At 35.2% G+C, this 21867-nt stretch overlaps 1 protein-coding gene across 1 annotated transcript in view; it reads right to left on the bottom strand.

Moving 5' to 3' along the window:
* The window catches only part of KHDRBS2 (KH RNA binding domain containing, signal transduction associated 2), a gene marked incomplete at its 5' end in the record, with an annotated part of 348053 nt that overhangs the window by 221912 nt on the left and 104274 nt on the right, over positions 1-21867 (bottom strand). The gene's annotated exons all lie outside the window — the stretch shown is intronic.

The following is a 21867-nucleotide window of genomic DNA, read 5'->3' as shown; positions in this document are numbered from 1 at the left end:
TTTGCCTGGCATGCTGCTAATACTCTTAAACACTGCAAAGGTCCTGTGACACATACAAACATTGTTTTATATGTATGGGGAGGAGAGATATCTATATGAAAAATTTGGTGGCAGAACAGTAAATAAATGGGGTGCTAATGTAATGTTGATAAAAATAGCAAAAGGGGAGGAGTTATAAAGTAACAATGATTTATTTATTCTGCAGTCAATAGTTTCTTCAATTTAATATGTTTTATACTTTCCAAAATCTTTTACAAACTCTATGGCATGCTGTCTTTGGAATTTGACTGAGAACCATCAGTATTTGCTTAGGATATTTCTAAACTATGATCAAGTTTGAACAGACAGTACTCTGGCTTGTCTTTCAACAAAAAGTAAGCTCAGCTGAGGATAAAGGTGTGCATTTGATATGTACTTCCTTGTTTTTATTTTAGAGCAGAACTAGGAGAAAAATGGGATGAAGAACGTGACAATAAGAACAGCAATCCAGGACATACTGGTGTCAAAACTACACATGAACCTCTAGAAAGAACATAGAATCAGAGAATCAGAGAATCATTTAGGTTGGAAAAGACCTTTGAGATCACCATGTCTAACCATCAACTTGACCTACTGAGTCACATCAAACACATCCCTTAGTGCCATGTCCGCATATCTCTTAAGAATATGATGGGTACTCCACCACTTCCCTACACACCCTGTTCCAATCCTTGACCACGCTCTTCATGAAAAAAAAAGTATTTATAATGTCCAATCTAAACTTCACTGGCACAATGTTTTTTTACATCCTATCACCTGAGAGTCACCTGAGAGTACCCCAGTACCAAGCCCTGGGGGACACCACTGGTGACCAGCTGCCAACAGGACTGAACTCCATTCACTGTGACTCCTTGAGCCTAGGCATTCAGCCTGTTCTTCCCCCACTGAACTGTCCAAGCCACCAGCAGCCAGCTTCTTCAGGAGAATACTGTGGGAGATGGTGAGAGAAGAATGTTGTAACATAACCTGTTTTGTGCTACCTGCTATTTTAAATTTAATCTTAAAAAGGAGATCTGGGGGAATGTTGTTTTCATTTTAGCCAGCAAGAACCTAACATGCAAATATACCAGCCAAACACAAAATCAGGCCAGATACCCTGGAACTCAAGTTAACTTTTGTTCCAGTTTCTTAATTACAAATTACTTGCAACTTCCTTCAAATATTGGTTATATCATCAAAGAAAATAATATGTAATCAGAGGAAAAATAAACATGTAAAGCAGAATCTACTTCCACCTAAATTAACATAACTGATTTCAGCAAGATGAAATGTCTAAGGGGAAGTAGCAAGTAGTACAGCTGCAGAAAAGCAGAGCAAGCTTTGAAGCTCAAAAAAACATTTTTCAGGTGTGTGTCCTTGCAATTTGTTCTAACTCTATGTGTTGATTTAATAAAAGTTAACAACTTTTCTAATAAATTCTACCCTTTTAAATCATCATGATATCTACAATACTAAGTCTGTACTCAAACTAGCTATGCATCTTGCATGGCCAACTTTACTTGGAAGAAGTTGCTGGCTTCAGATGGATTATTAAATTTCATATGGAAATAAGTCTAAGGATGAAGAAGAAACAGCAAGGACTGAATTTCATCTTTAATTTGAGACTATATATTAGCCCTAGGACTTAAACTACTGATAGAAGTAAGATTTCAAAAATGAAATCTCATGCATGTGAAGGCTCATTAGAGAAGGTCGAGCAAACAGCAGAACTGTCTCTTCTCTACAGGGAACATGCTTACATGCAGAACAGTTGTTACAAGATGAAGTATTTTGTGCAACTTACACTTCACCAATCAGAGTAGAACCAGACAGAAATTATGCTTTCAGAGTCTCTAAATATTAGGAATAGATGCCTTTCAAAAGCTGAAAGAGCTATACAGCTATGTAAGCTTGTAAAAGCCTACAAGAAGGCCAGCCAAAACTCAACAGTGTTAGCTCTCTCAAAACTATTAAACTACAGTCTATGGAGATTTATGCTGAACATTTATACTTAAGCACGTCATAAACTGTCTAATAATTACCTTGAAATATTGCTGCAAAGGAGCAGTATGGCCAACATAAACCATGTACAAAGTGGATTTTAATCACTTCAGAGGAAATAAGTGGCAAGGGATTTTAATTCTATTGATTATGTATCAGACAAGCATTTACACTTCATCCACCTTCTAGATATTCTCTGAAAACATAGATCAGGAAGCAAGCGGTTACAAGTGAAAAACTGAATTGCTCTTATTTTTGTTTTGTTTAGAGTTGAAGAAAAGCCACTGCACAATATCAGAAATTCTACCATTGTCCTTAGTCTTGCCAGCACCTGAAAGCTCTAGGGCTGCCAACTATCTTTAGCACTAGTCTATAATCATAAAACTCCTGGAAGTCTGAAAATCCCTCCCAGTAAAACATGCTGCACATCAACACACCTCACTTGCTTCAGGTTAAGCCACTAAAACAATGCCTAAAGCTAACAAGGTGTTGTCAAGCTGGAGCACAGCATAGGCAGTCCGTCTCCCAGTGTCAGCATTTATTATGATGATATATTTGTTGTGCATGGCATCTGTGGAATGCCAGAGATTAACTATAACCTGTGCTGTTAAAAACATGTACAATAATTAGTTCATAAAATATATCTCATAGCTAACATACATTGTTATGACAGTCTTGAGTGTACTATAATACATCAAGATCATGAAAGGTATTCTCACTCCCATTGTTGAACTTATCTTCCTCAAACTCAATGTTGTGTATTGCTTTTTAAAGTCCTAATATCAGCAGGATTATTTTGGAATTGTGAATAAACACACACATACACAAATATTTATAAGTTTATGCTTACATAATATCCGGTTTATATAGTGTGGTGAACTGAAGAGGAAGTTTTTTCAGTATACGGCATATTAAAGCAAATCTTCCTGGACATGAACACAGGTGGGAGTTTGAACTTTAAAGAAGGCATACAAGATAAATGGACACAGCTCCATTATTGTATTTTTGTTGTATATAAGATGGGGAAAAGAAAGTGAATTTGTACTGTAGAGTCTGTAGCTGACACCAGCATACTTTTATACTCTATCCTATTGAACTGTGTATGAACTGCATATGTATACTAATACAGTAAGCTTCTAATAACAAGGGACCCATCAATGTCTCATACATCAAACATCAAATGGAAGTTTTGTTAAAATTAAGCAACAACAACAAAAGTTGTGAAGCCCCAATTTTATGACAGTGATTCAGACACTTTTTTTGTTTTTCTTCTGTACAAGTAGAGGATTATGACCAAATTTTGTTGTTTTTGTTTTTAATCCTGATTTTGTTTTTAATCTTGTTTTTGTTTTTAATACTAGGAGGCTAGCTGGCACACCCTTAAGTATCCCAAGTCAGCGGTTCAGGACCTGTCTGTGGCTTCTTGCACTGGAGCAATCTCAATGACCTGACAGCTAAAAATGGAGCTAAAGGAGCTAGGCAGATAGCAGTTGTGACTTTCGTTGCTACCTCATTTTTAATGCTCAAAATAGTAATCAAACATTGAATCTTTATTTTCGTTGTATACAGAAGACTCTCTCCAAATGTAATAAGCTTGAATAACCTAACCAACACCTAATGCTCAGTTCTCTTGTAACAACCAGGTGGGCTGCCATTGCCAGTCTGCTTTTAAGTGCCAAGGAATATTGTGACCTTCTTCAGAGGTGGGCTGTGAGGTCAGGTGGGGTCTCCCCAGAGCCAGCAGCATGAGGCACCTTTGGCTGAGGAAAGTCACCCTTGCTGAGGACACCACTTGGCCTGTTGAGCCATGTAGCACTGTCAGAAGTACACAGTTACTACACCATATAGAAGCACTATGAATTTAAGTGCTCCCCATAAATCTTATCCTATCTAAAACATCCTTTCCTCTCCACCTCCCTTCTGCACATGGGGGCAAAAATGCTGACAATCAAATGGCAAATAATCATATTTGCTGTTATCCTATGTTGCAACATAAAGCTCTAGCCCACAGTGCTTTCAAAATTAAAAATCTCCATTAAGTATTACTAAAGATTTTGAGCATCTCCGTACACCACAGTTATAGCTATAACAAATCTAGCATTATATTTACAGCATTTTAATAAGCCTCAAACTTAATAGGATGATTGATAGAAAGTGAACATTTACATTTAGAAGAATAATTGTTTCCATGTTTGATGTAGCCCAAATACTTCCCTGATATAACTGTAGCACTGCATATTTTACAAATACTATTTAAATCAGGTTTTACAAGTGAAACAAGGAATATGTTTGTCATTCATAAAAAGCATATGTGTCAGTGACTATTTCTGTTCTATACACAGATAAATGTTCAGAAAAGCAACAAAACTTATATAAATAAGGAATGAGACAGACAAGTGGTTCCATCTGTAAGATAAAGCAACACAAAATCCTGAACTGGGAGACCAAATTAATTTATTCTAATCCTAGTAACAGCAAAATAGAAATAGCAGTGGCTTGGGCAACACAAAGCAGGTTTGTTATTTTTCACTATACTATCAGCTCTTTTGTGGGGGGACAAAGTGTCTTTCCATATTCAGAGCTATTTATTCTCACAAACTTTCTCTATTCAAGAAAGCAAATAAATTAAAACAATAATAATAAAAAACACTACTACCACCACCAAAAAAAAAAAAAACTTCTTCCTATCTAAATTCAGTTCTGTGCTACAGAAAAACGAGAGGAGACAAAGACATTTTCCACTCCTGAGTAAAACTTTACTTAGATTTGCTTATTCTCACCCTGTTCTAGGACTTCTGATATTTCAATCATTTTAGCATTTGTTAAAGACTGTCTCAGCTTTTGATATGCATAGGGGACTTCCCCTTTTTTTTTTTGTAAAGGTAGCACTGGAAGATTAGGAAGGAAAATTTTATTTCCCTCATTACTTTATAGGCACATTAAGCTTAGCAAATCCTGCAATGCACAAGTTTTTCTCCCTCTATATACAGTTGCTTATCCCAATGCCTCTTCAAAATCTATTATTTTTCAGCTTTTCCAAAATGCACTTACTGCTTCAGATAAGAATGAAATATTATTTTTAATTCTGGCACTGTAGTGTTTGCTGCCTCTGGAGAAGACCTTACAAGAAACCTGTTTGGAAGGGTCAAATTTTGCAGGACTCTACTTTAGCTGGGCATGTTAGGAGACAGCAGGAGAAGAAGAAAATGAACATCTTTTTTTATATGGGCTCTGGAGACCTAAGTAGATGTTCTAATGCTTTCTTAGACTAATGCACTGATGAGACTTCAATACAGAGGTCCCAGAACCAAAAGATAAGGCTGCCCTATCCTCCAGAGCGCTTTGTGTCTGATCTGTTCATATATGATTGGAGCAGAAACCTGATACTAGCTCATGGGGAAAAAGGTGGGCTCAAAATGAAATGCTCTAAGGAAAAATACAGCTTCTTGAAAACACGGGGGCAAATTCATTTCTGGTTTAAATCAACAGAATTACCTCAAGAATAAATTAAATTTGAGTAACAAAGTTAAAATCATTAAAGCCACCACGTTTGAGAGATTTACCTAAGAAATAAACATTTTTATTACACATTTTTTATCTTGAAAAGTGCTGGGAGCATATATTTATGGTGTGCTTGAAGAAGATGGTGCAATATTTGTCTGGTTATTTCCTAGCTCATAGCAAGCATCTAAATCTACAGTGAAAATGTATTTTTGGCATAACTCCATGAAACAGATGGTCAGTGACTCTAGACAAACATCCTCCAGATACAAGTCCATACTGAGAGAACAAAAATATTCCCTCATTCTTCATTTTAAGCAAATTTCTGTCAGAATTTGGTAACAAGTTGTGGCATTTAAATAGAAGAATTTAAATGGGCCTTAGAATTAAAATATTTTATCTGTTTTTAAAAAGTAATTGTTTGGTGTCTGATGTGTCTTTATTCAGTTAAATGTAATGACTTAACTGAGGAAAATTTGAATAAATAATTCTCTAATACATGCATTAGAAGTATGATTTATTATAATCCACTAATCTGTCACATACCCAAATATTTCATTTTGTGTAATTCTGTTTTTAACTTTGACATGAGGTAATTGAGAAGAAGCCAAGAACCAAATAAACTTCTGAATCTATATTAAATCTGCAATTAACAAGTTTAAGGGGTTTATGACTCACTGCAGTCATATTTTTTAATTATTATTTTAGTTGCAAAGATACTTAGATAGAATCAATGTACCAAGCACTGTACAGACACAAAGAGACATGATATTTACCCTAAGCTGTCAAGTATGCTGAAAAATAAATAAATAAAATAAAAAATAGACCTTGTTACATGTATGTAGCTACTATTGCTTATTTGAATTCAAGGTAAGTGCAGTAAGATCAGGTTCTGCTGACAAGAGGGATACACAGTACCCTGCTTTTTCACCTCAGAAATGGGAAAGAGAATCTTTATGTCACATTTTATCTTTTCTTTTTGCCTTTTGGCCCTGTTTTGTCTGCATTTCAAGAATGGAATACACTACACAGCATGGAATTTCAAGAATGGAATACACTACCAGCATTTCCTGGTGCTGATTTTCTCTAAGCTTACCTCTATTTGGCCATACTAGTCAAAGCACTGTGCAAGGCTGATGGTAAGCAGGGATGGCTCTTATGGATGCATATCTATGAAGACTGCTCTTTAATGAATGACAGTTCAAATAGAGCAGTATTTTTTAAATGGCAGAGTAGGCTAGGCTAAAAATCTCCTTCCCTTCAAAGCAAAGTCAGACTATGTAATAGTCATATTCTATTAAATCAAGGGCAAGGGGCCTCAGTGGGACAAAAAAAATAAAATAAAAAAATAATAAAAAAGACCCTCTTCACATTCATTTCAGCCAAGCCTGAGACAGTAAACTTTTAATATTTAGAAATAAGTAAAATACAAGGTAAGACTGACTCACTTAAAAGATGTTATATAAAATGATATTTCTATGAATGCTAACACTTCAATCTGAAGAAGTGCACCACCAAGCTTTTTCAAAAGTGCACAATAAGTTTATATTCAGTATATGCACAGGTATGGAAATAGGTACTTAGACTACAACACTTAAAAGCATAATCAACATTTGGCTAATTGGGCTTATTACTCCCACAGATACACAATTTACTGGTCACAGTAATAAACACCATCTGCTCTTTGCTAACTGGCAGCAACCTACCAACTTTTTTCTAATTTACAGAATTTGGAACTTAAAAGGAAGATGTAAAGGAGCTGTAATGCAGTGGGATTTTCAAGTGCATCATCCTAGTCTAACTGAGCTGGATATGATTTCATATTAGGTGAAAGATTTCTCTTTGCCAGATGCTATATTTGCAAATTTAAGTTCTGAGTCAACAAGAACCAGGATGTGTTAGGGTTGAATACTTAGCCATAAAACTAACGTATCTTTCAAATATATGCCACTAATATTGGACTAGGAAAAATGTGGCATAAAACTCAAATTTCTTTTTAGTCAATGAAAATATAATGACACTTAATTTGGACCCAAATGTTAGTGAACCGATTTAGCATACATGCATGTAGCATTTAATTTTGCAGAAAGCATTGTATCAAATCACAAATGGTTTATGTTAATCTAATTAAAAACTGTGTTAGTCAACTGAATTTTGCCTTTCATTATTAAAGTAATTATACTTACAGCAGCATTTGTGTATCAATTTACATTTACTAAGCACTATGCAAATATTCATTTCATTCTCAAGTCATGTTTATAATCAAAGCAAAGCATAACTTTAAATTGATTGACATCTCACATCACTCTACAGAAATTAAACCAGTCTGGGAAAGCACTCAAAAACATTTTACAAAATTCTGGTTCTTTTTTTTTTTCCCTCTCTACATTTTCTATATTGTTGTTTGTTGTTTTAAAATGTTTTTAAAAACATATTTTAAAAATATTTTAAGAGGAGGACACCTTTTAAAAAATATATTTACAAGGTGAAAACACTTAAGTAATACTGTATTAACTCAAAGACCTGAACTGGTACTTAATTTATTGCTTGCTATAATGAGCTCAAAGACGGAAAAAAGGCTGTGTTAACTCATCATTTTGCATAGATGGCTTTCCATTAGTTTACACAACCAAAGTATTGGGCATGGAAAGATCCACTCCCTTCTCCAGACTGAAACATTTCTGAGTTCCCCTCTAGCATGCCAAACAGAGGGTCTGCAGAGCTTCTTCCTACAGATGTTAGTAGCAGTAACCAGTGCAACTGATCCCTTAATTTATAGTTTAATACTGCTGAATGTAAAAACAAACTTAACATATATGTATATATGTTAACACTCTGTAATTTGATATAAGTGTACCTGATTTTCTAACTATGAAGAATCCATCATTGTGTTAAATATTATACAAAGAATGTGACTTTTTCATTTTTAGTATTTGTTGATGTTTGTTATTTTGCCAAATCAATAGCAGTTATTACTCACTAATTCCTATTTGGAACACCTACTCAGTCTCATTACAAAGCTAGACGTTACTGAGTTTTAGGACTTTTGAGTGTCAAAAGCATCTAAAGCACTGAGAATGTCATACTTTGCTGATGGCATGCCTTTGCAAGTGACATTTCCGTCCTTTAGACTTAGTTAAGGTAAGATAGAAAAAAGTATTTTCAGTGCAACACCTGGAAAGAAGAACAAGACATTGTATGTGAAAAACAAGCTGGCAGGAGTAAGCTGGTGGGCCTGAGTGTCTTTGAATAAGACAGGCTGTAATAACTAAAGAGTATCCAGGAAGGAAGTCTTACAATTGTGATACTGCATATCCACAGTGAACAAAACTGTTTTTCACCCTGGAAGGTTGAAAGTGACACAATTAGCTATACCAAAGTAATTAATTTGGTATGTAAAGAGGGATCAGTCTGAAACTCACAATCCTTGACCACCCTCTCTATGAAGTAATTATTTCTAATATCCAATCTAAACTTCTCTGGCATGTTTTTCACATCCTATCAGTTTTCACCTGAGAAAAGAGACTAACATCCTCCTTACTGCAATCTCCTTTCAGGCAGTTGAATAAAGTGACGAGGTACCCCCTCAGCCCTCTCTTCTCTAGACTTAACAACTCCATTTTCCTCAACCTCTCCCCATAACTCTTGTTTTCTAATCTTTTCACCAGCTTCATTGCTCTTCTTTGCACATGCTCAAGAAATTCCATATCCTTTTTGTAGTGAGTGGCCCAAAATTGAACACAATATTCAAGGTGTGATCTCGCCAGTGCCACAAGCAAGAGGACAATCACTTTTCAATGTTTTTGGGGGTGTTCCAGGAAAGGTTGCACGTGGCACTCAGGGACATGGTTTAGTGGGTGATATTGGCAGTAGGGTGATGGTTGGACGAGATGATCTTGAAGGTCTTTTCCAACCTTAATTATTCTATGATTCTATGCCATGTTACAGATACCATGATATGGATGGAAAACTGTATTGGTGTCTCAGGAGATTCAAAAGAAATTTCTCCAGACTCCAAGAACATCTTACATGCATTAATTTGCAGTCCTTGTGAATCATAGCAACAGAGGAACACTGGAAAGAACTTATGGAGGCCAAACGTAGGTGGTTTGGGAGCTGAAATTTGGACCTGCACAGTAGCATTCTGTGCAATAGTCTTGTTACAACAGAACCAAAGCTGCAAGGATGGGCTGAAATAATGTTGTTAGGAGGAAGAATTAAGATTCATCTCAAACTGAGAACACCTCTAGGATATGGAGAAGCTATACAAAAGGAAAAGACCTCATTTGAAGTATGAAGGATCCAGCTGTTGGCTTTTAAAATCGAGAATAATGTTTAAAAGCTTTTAATCTGAAAAGTGGAAGAACGTCAGTGGTATGGAAGAGCAGATTGTTTTCAATTATATATCCACTAGGGAAAAAGCTGCAGAAACTCTAAATTCTCAAATATCGCATAAAACAGAAGACTGAAAATGAAAGAAAAACCAGGAAAGCGGCCAGAACAAGCTGCTTTACAAGTGCCATTTAAATAACATTCAAAGTAGAAAATCAAAAAACTGCTACATATGCATGCTACACAAACAATAGGGATTTAATAAACAGGATGAAGACTGGCATCTGTAGTTAAAAGGGATGCTGGAAACATAGTTGAAGATAGGCAGATAACAGAACTATGAGATACCTGGCTGTCCTGGCTTAAGGAGGAATGGTATGGGATGTTAAAGGAAACAAAATGTGATAAACAATCTAATTTAATCAAAAGGGAAAAATCCAAACAGACAGACTGAGAATGTGAGACTACATTAATATATATATATATATTATATATATATATATATTATATATATATATACATATATATATATATGTATATGTATATAAAATCTGTTTTAGGAACCACCTGACCAGTATTGTGAAATGCTGCAATAAGCCTAAAAATGAAAAAGGTTACATGTGCAGGGCATGGAATAATTCAATTATTCTCATGGAACAGCCTGCCTTAGTCTGTAACACAGACACTGACTCCCTCATGGAACTATAACTGGAATCCACAACCACAAGGCATCTGGTCTTGACATATTCTTTTTTTAATATAACATTTAAGGAGCCATCCTGCAAGAGTGGTCATAATAAATTAGTTCTACAAGAACAAAACATGATACTATTGTACATAATTTTTCTTTAATAAAAGCCCTCAAAAAAATGAGAATGATAAAGAGATGCTATGGGAAGCAGTCAGCATATGATATGAAGCATATCGTATGAAAAGCATTATGGATTTAATATTAAAAAAAATAAATTCCATACTCCCTATCCCCCCCCCGCAAAAAAAAAAAAAATAAAATCAAGAAAATGCAACAAATAAGACAGTTAAATATCAGGACAGGAATATTATTAGAATCAAGAAGAGTATCCTTTAAAAATCTGAAGTTGTATCTAAATAAGGAAAAATTAATGAAATGACCATAAACTCTATCAGCCTAAAAAAAATCCACAGAAATTGGATAAAATAAATAATCTGAGGAGCAACTTGGAGAAGGCATAAAAAATGACAATAAAATATTTCTTGAAGACTTAGAAACCAGAAAGAGAGCTTGTAGGGCTAACAGCTGTTCAGGCTATAAAAGGAGTATTCAAGAAAGATGAGGTCAGAGCTCAAAAATAAAATACATTTTCTCCATCTGGGTTCATAATGGAGGAAATTTTGACAGGTGGCTTGGGAAGAAGGTAGTGCAACAAAAATTTCCTAAGAATTTCCAATTAAATTACTGAAAATCAGAATAAATGATAATAATAGTTCATGGGAAAATAAAAACATTAAAGAGGTGAAGAGCTATGATGGCTATTTTAAAGGGAAATCAGGCTTCACCAAACTACTGCTGTTCTCTAAAGAACAAGCATGGAAAAGAGTGTAAACTGACACCTTATATTTGATTACCAAGACATTTCACAAGTTTCTTTATCAAAGGCTCTCAAAGAAACCAGCCTGATATGGGATTAGTAGGAAGGCCCTGTCAAGGATAAAATATTTGGATTTGGAAATTTGGAGTAAATAATGAGTATTCACACTGGGAGGAAGTCATTAGTTGAGTCCTGCAGGGATCCAGGGGGAGGCCCAAGCTGGAAAAAGCATTGAATAGTGAGAAGACCTTTTTCAGTGATGATAAAGTCGGGTTTCTGAAAGCAGGAGGGGCAGTAAAGACCTATATATTGTGACACTTGGTGATAAAATGACAGATAAAATTCAATGTAAATAAATGTAAAATACCTGGAAAGACATCTCACCTTTATAAATAATACAGTGTGCCGATTCCTTAGAAATGATATCAGTAAGAATAACAGATAGCTAATGCTCAGCAGCAGTAAAAAACAAACAAACAAACTGTATGTACTATGTTACAAATTATTAGGGAAGGAGTAGAGGAAAGACCAAAGAATATCATTATGCTACTTTATAAATCTGTAATACCACATTATCTTGAGGACTATGCACAGTTATGGCATCCCTATTTCAGATAAGCCAGAGTACAGCTGGGCAAGTTGGGCAAAAAAATGATGTTTCTGTACAGAGATTGACAAAATAGGAGTCAGCTAGAGTCATAAGTAAGAATTTATTTTGCAAAACACAACTGAGAACTATGACAGATCCAGAAAAACCAAAAGGTCATTTGGACTTGATCTCCAGAGCTTCTTCCACAGCACAAAAAAAAAAAAAAAAAAAAAAAAAAAAAAAAAAAAAAAAAAAAAAGTCGGGGGGGAGGGGCAGGGAAGGGGGCATCAAAAAATCCTAGCAAGCGACAGTCTCAAAGAAAGCTCTTCTATGCAAGGTTCGTCCAAATAAAACTTTAGAAAGGAATTGACAGATTCATCAGGTGCTGAAGCCCTAATCATAATTATTTGTTCATGAATGACCATATTTTGATGAATACTATATGGATGTAATGTAACTAATATGGATGTAACTCTGCCATAGAATTATTTCTTAGCACTTGGATTCTTAAATAGCTTTCACACTCATATTGGTCTAAGTCTGGTGGAAAAAGGTCTAGAATGGGATTCTTCCTGTTTTTATTATTATTATTATTATTATTATTATTATTATTATTATTATTAATTTATTTATTTACTAAAAAAAATGCAATGATATATTGTACTGTCGTATGCCTTATTAGAATTAAGCTTAAAAAAAAGTGACTGCACATCTAAATATTTTCAAAGACGACAGTTTATAGTCTTGCCATGTAGACAAATAGAGTTAAACTGAAATATATTTGATGTATAGCCTTTTCTAACAGTAATGTTAATTAACATTTTTTATTTTTACTTTGTCATTGAGAAGCAACAAATTTATTCATGACACTACAGAATTCACCATGACAAACTGAAGAAGTGAAAATGTGTCTTAATATACACATTAAGATTTATCTGTAAACCAGATATTTTTGTATTTATTTTATCATTAAAAGCTTTTGAGGCAATTATAAGCCGTAGGCCTGAGGTGGCTGACAACCTCCCTAATAACTATTTTTGAAAGGTAGTTACAATGTGATGAAGAACTGGTTATTATTAATGTAAAAGCACTGAAATTGTTTAATTTAAAATTACAGGATATGGAGAAGATATGCAAGGAATCAAAAAAGCACTCAAAGCACACAAAGAAATTCAGTGATGTTTACAGCATGGTATTTATGACAAGTCTTAAGAAATTATGACAAAAATATCCTTTCAATAACATAATTACTCTTAATTTGCATCATCTGCATCTACTGTATACTTTGGAGAAAAATATGTCATTAAAGAAAATTAATGAAACATTTAATATACTCAGTTTCTCTTTATTTTCATGTAAATAGTTTTAAAGTACTCTGATGTAAACTGCTAAATGACAGCTTTCAGAGCCAATCATTATTCATTGGTTTATACCAAAAGGATTTTTTTTTAAATTTCATTGGTAGTAAACTCATATGTATACAAATCAGTGTGTGCCTCTTAAATGAACTTCATCAAAAATCTTTTACTGTAATCTCTCATTTCTTTGTAAGCAGAGCACCATCCCCATTGACCTGAAAAGTAAAGGTAATCAATGTACCCGTGTCTTTCAGCAAAATTTAGTACAGTATATCTGAAAACAAATGCTGCAAATCAAGCACTAAGTAGAAAGAGTAAATTATTAAGAGATATAAATATCTTTCCATTTCATACAAAATGGTTTCTTATAACTGACATTTCTCTGTACTTCTGGAAAATATAAGACAGAAAAACAAAACAAAACAAAACAAAAAAAACCATATTGTATAGGTTCCCCTTTTTAAACAGTTTATGTCTCAGCTCTTTGTCTTAGGCTGTATCATTTAGCAATTCTTAACACGTTCAGCTAATTAGTATGAATTCTTACTTGGTTACAGTGACTATACACAGCTAATCAAATCATCTTCCTTTTAGTTCCAACTACAATTTCAATTCCATTATCCCATTAAAAATAAAACCCACTAAATATTAAAATTATTAAAATAGAACACTGCATTTAGGACAAACTTCTGGAATAATGTCTCTCTTCTAGCCTTGCCAAATAATCAATTTCTGTTTAATTTCCTTAATTCCATTTTTGCACAACAAAATTAGTGGATATAGATGGATACAAGGAAGCTAAAAACTGACAAAAGGTAGTGAATTACATTATACTAGGGAGCAGTGACCCAAAGGAAATTGCAAAAAAATAAAATTAAAAAATAATAATAATTAAAAAATAAAGTGGACAATTTCAACATTAAACTGGATAAAATTTACATTTTAGAGTATATCATATGCAATACAGGACTGTTTCCTGTGTTTCAAAGATCTGTGTTGATGAGTTCTGGCTCATTTGATTCAAAATAATTGCAATGTAATGACCATATTGTGATTTGGATTATGTGTCGGCAGAGATTTGCAAAAGCCATGTTTACATTTCTCTGCACTAGAGCAAGTGGGCATAGCACTATTGGCAGTTTCACAATCTAGCAAGCTCTTGGTTCTACCTTGGCTTGAGTTCAAATTTGTCTTCATAAACCACTGAGCAGACAGGGATGCACAGTCTACATACATGCAAGTAAAGAGTGCCAAGAGACAAACTCAGCAGAGTACTTGGGAATCCGCACTGTTAACACTGTTACACCCGCCCAGGTGAGGCTTTGGACCCGTCCATGAGCACTCACACACTCCATCACCAAACAGACTTGGGAATTCACTTCATCCAGGCATTACTTCCTAGATTCATTTTTTATGAAGTTATCTTGTTAAAGAGGATATGAGATTTAATGCTATGGAGGTGGCTAGGCCGTAACAGCTGGCTGCAGAGCCTAACAGGCATTGGTACTGTTCTAATTGCTAGTGTAGCCATACATACTTTGGTTATAGTCTAAATCTAAAACTGAAACGTATTTATTTTCTCTACTGTACTAAAATTTCATCTTGATTAGATTAATGTTTTAAGACTCTTTAAACCCCATGAAATGTTTGCATTAAAACAGAATTAGCTATATACAAAACTATACAGTGTTTGAAGTAGTGCACAGAAATATTAATCATTTAAATCTCTCCCTGTAAGATCGAGACATGGTTATTGATTACTACTATATCCATACATTTTAAAAACTGTGAGACAGGAAGCACAGCATTTCAAATAAGCATAATTAGTGTTTTGAATGAAGAGAAACAAAGGAAGACTTTACCCTTTCTACCCAGCTAATTCAAACACCACATTACTTTGAGCTGTAGTAACCAACCGAATTGGAACACATCACCAAATCTAAGGACTTTTTTCTGACTACATTCTTCCATACCTTGTTAAAAAAAATAAACTATCACATTAAAAACAGGTATTATGTAAAATGATAAACATGCATTTCAAAAAAAAAAAAGGTTTGTGTGTGGGGGCGGGGGGGGAGACCAAAAACTCTATGAATGCTAATTCATGTATTTTGTGAAAAATGTGAAATAACTGCAGTATCTGAATGATGCATGATAGAAAAATATATTGGAAATATTTGAATGAGTCAGGAAAACTGTGAAACTGTGGATGAGTATAATTTGTCTTTCTGACCATTCTTGGCATGGACACTCTCAAGAGGCCAAGAGAGAAGCTTAGAAACTGCAGTGGGAGATGAAGTTTCCTGTCCTTGACTACCCCAGGTCAAGATCAAGGAAGAAATTAACAGGAAGAGATGGACTGTTCCATGTCAAAATCTTATTTTTTCTATAGGTTTTGTGTTGTATTAATTACTTAGGGAAGGGATAGGGCCTTTTGCAGTCTTTTCTATACTTACACATAAGGTTCTTACATTCTTGTGAAAAAGGAAGAGGACAGGTAGAGTGTAAATATTCAGTTCAGAGGGAACATAGCTTTTTCCATTTGGAAAATGAATTTCCAAGGGAATACAGAAAAGTTTTGTCAGAGTTAGAATACCTGTGGGGAGTGACACAGCTATGGAGATTATAACACTCTTAACTACAGATTGTGCTACTCAAGCTATACACCTGAGCTAGCCAGTTTCGGGATATCTCACAAGTAAGTATCATATGTTGCAATCACATCTTCTCCAAATTTAAAATGCCAGAGAAAAATCCAGCAGTGAACAACTATAGGATACACTGTAGAAGAAGGAACTGTTTGAATAACTGAGGCTTTTTTTTTCCATACTGGTATTAAAATATATATATATATTTAAAACAAATTATGAAGTGGAGTAATTAAATTGTATTTAGCTCTTGTTTGGACACATTTACTCAAAATTAACATTCTTGATTTGAATTCAACCAAATAGACATTGAACAATTAAGACAGTAAAATTCACTGCACTTAAGTTTCGTAAGACTCCCAGGGAAGACATGCCTCTTTGATGCCAGAAAGCATAGATCTTCTGGCTTTTCATTTGTTTGCTTGGTTTTTGTTTTTTTGTATACAGGACACTGAACACCTTATCAAACCTTCCTGACACTACGATTAAAGCTGTCTTATCCCTCTTTAGAAGAGATGGTTATTCTGCAACACTGAGTGAAAAATTAACAGGGTTATTTTGAAGACAAAATACCACCTTTCTACTGCAGCTAAATGAGAAATTTTTTCAGCCAGATGGTATAGATTTTTGAAAGTTATGTTCTGTAACTGAAAATATTTGGAAAAATTAATTATAACAATCACTGCTGCATCAACTGTTGTGTTAGTCAGATACTTTAACATATAGTTTATATTCACTGTATTAACCTCTCCTCAATTCTGATGCATCAAATATTGTGTTTAAATAACAAATGCTTCTGACTTCAGTGAAATAGCATAATTACTGAGTTGAAGACATTTCAACATAAGGCAAACACAGTGTGAGGCTATCAAAAATGTTAATTTTTTTAAAAGAATGATTTATTTTCAGTAAACAGTCTTAATGAGGAAGCATAGAGATTCAAAGCTATCGTACGTTAAGCCTAAAAAGTATGCCATATGCATATCAAAAAGTGTATACAGTACTAAGAACTGGATTACATCTACTGAACTCCTTAAAAAGAATGATTTTTATTACTTAACAGATTACTATAAATCTTACTCTTTTCTGACATGGTTCTCATGTTGTTTGGATAAAAAAAAAATGATAAACTGGAAATAGAAAGAGATCTCCCTGCATGGAAGTAGGAAGTAGGAATACTTATCATTAAGCTGTTTAGAAGGCATAACATAAAAATGCTTTAAAACAAAGGCTGTTTCTTAGAATCATTGAATAGTTTGGGTTGGAAGGGACCTTGAAGATCACCTAGTTCCAACACCTCTACCTTGGGCAGGAACACCTTCCACTAGAATAGGTTGATCAAAGCCCCATCCAGCCTGGCCTTGAACACTTCCAGCGATGGGGCATCCACAGCTTCTTTGGGCAACCCGTTTCAGTGTTATTACCACCCTTACAGTAATGAATTTCTTAATTATAATTTAAGTCTCTACACTTTTCTAGTTTAAAACCATTATCCCTTGTCCTATCACTACAGGCCCTTGTAAAAAGTCTCTTCCCGTGTTTCTTTTAAACCCCCTTTAAGTACTGAAAGGATGTAATAAGGTCTCCCTTCAGCCTTTTCTTCTCCAGGCTAAACAAGCCTGACTCTCAGTGTGTCTTCACAAGAGAAGTGCTCCAACCCTCTGACCTGGCCCTCCTCTGGACCAGCTCTAACAGGTCTGTGCCCTTTTTGTGCTGGTTGCTCCAGAACTGAACACAGTACTCCAGGTAGGGTCTCATAAGAGCTGAGATGAGGGGAAGATTCATCACCCTCAACCTTCTTTTGATAGGATATGCATTCCAGGATATGATTTGTTTTTGGGCCTGCAAGTATACGTTGCTAGTTCATGTTCAATTTTTCATCCACTAACATCCTCAGTCCTTCTCTGTGCTGCTGCTCTCCCTCCATTCAACCCTCACTGCAAGTAGGGATTGTCCCAACGACACAAGTGGAACATCTTGCATTTGGACTTGTTGAACATCATATGTAAGCCCACTTCTCAAGCTTGCCAAGGTCCCTTTGGATGGCATCCCTTCTTTCTGTTTTATCAACTGCACTACTTAGCTTGGTGTCACCTGCAAACTTGCTGAAGGTGCACTCAATCACGCTATCTTATTAATAAGGATATTAAACAGTACTGTTTCCAGCATGGAGCCCTGAGGGACACCACTCATCATTGACCTCCATCTGGACATTGAAAGATCAACTGCAACTATCTGTAAGCAGCCGTCTAGATAAATCCTTATCCATCAGGGTCCACCCATCAAATCAATTTCTCTTCAATTTAGAGACGAGGAAGTTTTGTGGGACCATATCAAAGGCCTTACAGAAGTAGACAACATCAGTTGCTCTTCCCTTGTCTACTGGTGTAGTCACTCCATCACACCAGATTGGTTAGACATGATTTGCCCTTGGTGAAGCTGTGCTGGCTGTGTCAAAAAATCACCTTGCTGTCTTCAATATGCCTTAAAATAGCTTCCAGGGGGATCTTTCTGGCACAGTGGTATGGCTGACTGGTCTTGTAGTTCTCTGGGTCCTCTTTTTTAAATGCCTTTTTTTAAAAAAAAAAAAAAAAAAAAAAAAAAAGACAGTGATGTTTCTCTTTTTCTAGTCATTTGAGTTTTCACCTGACTGCCAGGACTTTTCATATATGATAGAGAGTGGCTTGGCCACTACATCAGCCAGTTCACCCATGACCCTGGGATGCATCTCGTTGGGTTCCATTTATGTTCAGTTTCCTCAGGTGCTCTTAAAAATTTTTACAGGAAGAACTTGCCTATATTATCTGAATGGGGTCTCAATCCTATCTCCAACTTTCACAGAACTTGCAAGAATTTAGTTGTTGGAGTCAGCTAAAATTATAAAAAATGCATTTGAAAATCAAGTGGAGTAGAAGCAGAAACTGTTGAGGGATTTTTGAAACAGCAAAGATCCCATGGTTTGCTGCAGCTGAGCAGACCAAGCTACCAGGACGACTATGAGAAGTTCCCATGACAGTGTTCCCACATTGCCCAATTGAGGAATTTACAAAAACATTATTGCCAGCAGCTGGCTTCAAGGACAAGGTCTACGTGACTGCTAATCACAAGGGGGTTGTTTTCTTGCAGGTGGGGTTGTTTTCTTGTAGTTTTTTGTCTGAGTGCTTTTGACCAATAATCTTGTGTGAGACACTATCTGCCCCTGTTAAGTTCACTATAAAAGTCAGGCTATTCAGGTAATGAAATGGAGCATGATCTGACCATACTAGTGTCTGTCATGTTTTTGGCCGTTCTTCCTGCAACAAGAAACATGATTTACTTTTTTTTCTTTCCCCTTAAAAACATGTCTGTGAGAAAAAGAAAAAGTGAAAAGTTTCCAACCCTACTCTCTACTCTTTGCACTCATGGTTTTGTTGTTATTACAAAATGAGAGCTTTTGTCTGTTTGTTTGATTGATTGTTTTTTCTTTCACTTCAATATCTTCTAATTTAGGAAGGCTCTGTGAGAGTAATATTTGGCTTTCTTTTTCATATTTGGAACAACCTGCACTAATTTCTAGCCTTTAACAAGTTCTTGAATATTTCTGACTTGGCTTTATTCAGAGGATGGCAAAAGAAGCAGGAACCCAAGGAAACTAAATCAAGGACAGCTTAAGGGGAAAATTTCCCATGTTAACCTTTCTTGATCTTTTACTGTTCTTAGACTTAGGAGTCCATGTCACTGCCCATCATTGCAAAATTCCAGGCAACCTGGAACAATATCAACTCTACTTTCAGGGAAAAATATGAAAAAAAATATCTTTATTGAAAAAGGTACTTTTTTTTAGAAGAAAATCATTTTTATGAAAAATGTTTGAGAGAAAGGTGGTGACCAGTTTTAGCCATGTTTGTTCAGAGAAATTTCAGAGGATTAAACAAGCAGAAGTACTAAACTGTTTCTTTAAGATCATTTCCTCTTAACTGCTTTAAATAGATTGGAGAGTGAAAAGATTAAAATACTGGGCAGAGAAAGGGTCACTAATATCTGGAGTAACTCAACTGGTCAAATGCCAGAAGACAACTAACATCATAACTTAGGCTAACCACATATTTTTATGATAATATATATATATATATATATCGAAACAAAATTCTCTCTCTTTCAGCAATGTGTTTAACACCCTGAAACACAGTAAGGTTAAGAGGTGCTGCAGAAAGGTGCTGCAGAAACTGAACATCAGATCCTTCCTTTCAAAGCTGTTAAAAAATGCTGGTCTTGCCATTCAGTAATGCTGTTTCATTAAACCTTTTCTTTGTCTGAAGGAATTTCTTCAATAGTTTTTTGAGTGTTCTTGAAAAGAGTGTTATGAAAAAAGCAGACAATATAAAGGCAAATAATTTGTGCAGGAATTCCTTCCCTGTAATGTCAAAGATCATGTTAATACAGCATTACAAGATAAAGTTCCAACCTGTAAATGCACATAAAACAGACATTTAGCTATTCATGACCATTAAAATGAATTGATGTTAAACAAAGATCTTTCACAGGAGATCCTGAAAACAAGAGGACTTCTGTAGTAGTATACTAAGACCCTTTTTAAAAGAACTGTCACTGTTTATGCATTCTTTTTTGTCAATGTTTCACATTCTTGTTCAGCCCAGTGCCACACTTAAACCTGTGCTATCTCTGAATGCCAGCTGGTTGCTCCTATTCAGACCTGAGGTGATCATGTTAAATGGTGCTGCAGATTTATGCAGCACAACCTGTTTCATTTTGCACCTGCTTTCCACTGCCTCCATGACCTCTGGGGAATTGTTGCTTGAGATATCCATTGTGTATAGAAAGTAACTGGGAGGGTAAGAAAGCACTGAGCAGAAATTTACCCTCCAACAAGGCCTGGCAGAAGGAGAGTCTGGAGGTACTGTGGAGTATTTGGAGTCCTTCTGCAGAAGCACTGCAAAAACAATCCTAGAAATCCCAAGGAACTAAAACCTTTACTACAGGAATATTACTAGGTTGATAATTTTTTTTCCTAACTAAATACTCACCAACACTGATATCATAGGGATGCTGTTGAATCAAGATATGGCTAGTGCGACTTTTTGATGTCTACATTGTATTACTCCTTATGGTGACTTCATCTTCTTCTCCTCTGACTAGATAACTGAAGTTCAATAACTGAACAAATGCTGTCTGAATTAGTAAGAGTTTTCAGATATCGGAATAGTTGGAAGAGAGGTATAACTGAATTGTCTGTCAACTAGGAAATATAATGTCCTTACTCTGAGAGTGATGTAACATGCCTAAACCACATGGTTAATTAGGATAGTCCCTTTCGTTTGATCCCTTCCTTAATAAAAGCTTTTGGAACATCACCATTAAGACCAAAACCTTGTTTACTACTCTAAAATGACATGCTACAAACCCATCTGCAAGCTTCCATGTCTCTAAAGAGGACCTCACCCTGACATGTAGAATTTATAAAATCCTTGAAATTATAACATAAGAATATATACATTTTATAATATTATATATGATGCATTACCATATATATAATGTACATCATTATGGATATATAATTACATATACACCATATGTAACATTATTTTTAATACATAATGTACTTAATAGTTTTATTACAGCCTGCTTCCAGTGTTCTGCCCTTTATGTTAACTCACTGTTACATTACATGGGCATCTACAGAAAATTTTTAAGATCAGAATCACAGAATCACAGGATCGTCTAGGTTGGAAGAGACCTCCAAGATCACCTAGTCCAACCTCTGACCTAACACTAACAAGTCCTCCACTAAACCATATCGCTAAACTCTACATCTAAACGTCTTTTAAAGACCTCCAGGGATGGTGACTCAATTA

Source organism: Aythya marila (assembly GCF_965140915.1).
Source record: "Aythya marila genome assembly, chromosome: 3".
NCBI classification, from domain to species: Eukaryota; Metazoa; Chordata; class Aves; order Anseriformes; family Anatidae; genus Aythya; species Aythya marila.
The sequence above is the reverse complement of the archived record's forward strand: the minus strand, read 5'-3'. Positions and strand labels throughout refer to the sequence as shown.